At 54.6% G+C, this 2247-nt stretch overlaps 1 protein-coding gene across 2 annotated transcripts in view; it reads left to right on the top strand.

Moving 5' to 3' along the window:
- The first annotated feature begins 233 nt into the window (after positions 1–233).
- ZMYND11 (zinc finger MYND-type containing 11) overlaps positions 234–2247 on the top strand; it is a 168922-nt gene continuing 166908 nt past the window's right edge. The window contains exon 1 of one of the 2 annotated variants that reach the window (XM_034760026.1): positions 234–469. The gene's annotated coding sequence lies outside the window, so the exon portion shown is untranslated. Of the gene's footprint in view, positions 470–1202; positions 1336–2247 lie in introns of those variants that run through there. The other variant, XM_034760027.1, reaches the window with a different exon arrangement.

The raw sequence follows: 2247 nt of genomic DNA on the forward strand, positions 1-2247 counted from the left end.
GAATTTCTAGATTATATTTTGATCGTGTGCACACTATCTTGCCTTGGTTAATGTACATTCCCTCTAACTTCCTGATCCTCCAATAAGCTCACTGCAGGGTCGTGGCCTAACATTATGATCTAAAAACTAATATATAATTAATAAACAGTTAAGAATGTGCTTTAAATTTATTATAATAAAAGGAAAAAGAAACAAACAGCAACTCCAGCAGACACCACTAGAGTTCTCCTTCTCCCAAATATCCCTGGCACCATCCTAAACCCTGTTTACCCCAGAAACCTTAACTGTGGACAGACAGAAGAGGAGAGGGAGAGAATATTCAGACACAATAAAACTCTGAGGGGGAAAAAATATGTGGAAGGAGGAGGCAGCAGCGGCCTGGGGAAGCGATTGAAAAGTTTCCCCTGGCTTAACTTCTCCCTCCCTTCCCCCCCCCCTCCAGCAGCAGAAGCAGCAGCAACAGCACAAGGTGAGAGAGACTTTCGAGTCTGGGGAGGAGGGGTTCGTGTGCGGAGGGGGGGGCTTGAATTTACAGCCCTGTGGATGATGTTTCTGTCTCTCTCCCCCTGCCTTTGGGGTGAGGAGACACCGTGTCTCGTGCTGGGTGGATTTTTTTTTTTTTTTAATATGATGGAGGATTATAAACATGGCGCCTTAAAAAAAAAAACCCTACACAATCTGTACAGTGATCCGAGGAGATGGGGGCAGGGAAAGGGCTGCTCTGGAGGGGAGGGGGATCCTGCCGGGGGGGGTAGTAAATGGGGAAGGGGCAATAATAATAATAATTAATAAAATGTGGGGAGCTGCGGGGGGAGGGGGGCAAGGTAGGATTTTGTTCGTTGTTGGGGTGGGGGGGGGATACTTTCCCAGCCAGCTTGGAAATCGAGCAGGGAAACTGCGAGCGCGCGGAGGGGGGGGGGATATTAACTATTATTTATTCTCGTTCACAAAGCGCCCCCCGCCCATAGGCTTCAGCTGCAAAGGGCTGGGATTGCGCCTCTCCCCCCCCCCCGCCACTGAAGTTACAATAAATAACCTGGGGGGGGGGGGGGGGGGGGGGGGAGGGAAAGGGGGGGGGGGCACGAGAAAGCCTCTCCCGAATCTTCCACGAGGGCCTGCGGGGAAGCCGGGGCCTCGAGTGAGAGGAGAGGCCGAGCGGGGTGTGGCGCAGGCCAGCCACAGCCCCTACCCCCCGCCCCGGCCTCACACGCAAGGCGCCTGGTTTGCCCCTGGCCCCGCCTGTGTCTGTCGCTGGGGTGGTGCCTGCTAAGAGACGGGGCTTGGGCCGGATAATGGCAGCTGCTCTGCAGGCTTGTCTCCGAAGGAGCGACACGGGTAGGGGGGGGGAATAAGCCCCGTAGGGGGCACATGGGGGCGGGGGGCGAGGGCTGTATCCTCTTCTCCCCGCGAAGGGCCGACGCTGGGGGGAGGCAGTACCCCCGCCCCCCGAGTTTCCCCCGTAGGGCAGACGCGGGGGAGGTGGATATTCCCTCTCTCCCTGTAGGGCAGACGCTGGGAGGTGGAGGGGAGAGAGGAAAAGACCCCGCTCCCCCCAGTTCCCCTCGTAGGGTAGACCCTGAAGGAGGGGAGGCGATACTTTAGCTCCCCCCTTAGGGCAGACATGGGCAGGGAAGGTGCATGTTACACCCTCAAACTGTCTCCTAAAGGAGGGAATGGGCTAGGGGTGGGGATTACATCCCCTGCTCCCCCTGACAGGAGACAGGCCCCTTGCTCCCCAAACCCCATGCTGGCCAGATGCTCATTAGCCCCAGGCGGCTCCTTCCCCATCTTCACTTTCCTTCCCCACCTGCTGGATGGATTTCTTCCTCCCACAGTGTCTGCTCGAGCTCTTTTGGGGTAGTAGGGCCTGGGGGGATTGGCTCTGGTTTCCCATATGTGAGTGGAGAAGCTCACCCAGCCCCCCATAGGCTCGTATCTTTGTGGGGCTCCCTACCTCCCTCTTCAGAAATGATGTACTCACTCTCCTCACCTGAGAAGTGTTGCTCGAAACTTGACAGCCCTGGTTCTAAGGAATTTTGAAATAATTAAAAAAAAAAACTTCATTTCCAAATTATCTTCAGTCTCCAACAGCATTGACTTAAGTGACAAGTTTCAGAGTAACAGCCGTGTTAGTCTGTATCCGCAAAAAGAAGAACAGGAGTACTTGTGGCACCTTAGAGACTAACAAATTTATTAGAGCATAAGCTTTCGTGGACTACAGCCCACTTCTTCGGGCTGTAGTCCAAT

Source organism: Trachemys scripta, chromosome 2 (assembly GCF_013100865.1).
Source record: "Trachemys scripta elegans isolate TJP31775 chromosome 2, CAS_Tse_1.0, whole genome shotgun sequence".
Lineage (NCBI taxonomy): Eukaryota > Metazoa > Chordata > Testudines > Emydidae > Trachemys > Trachemys scripta.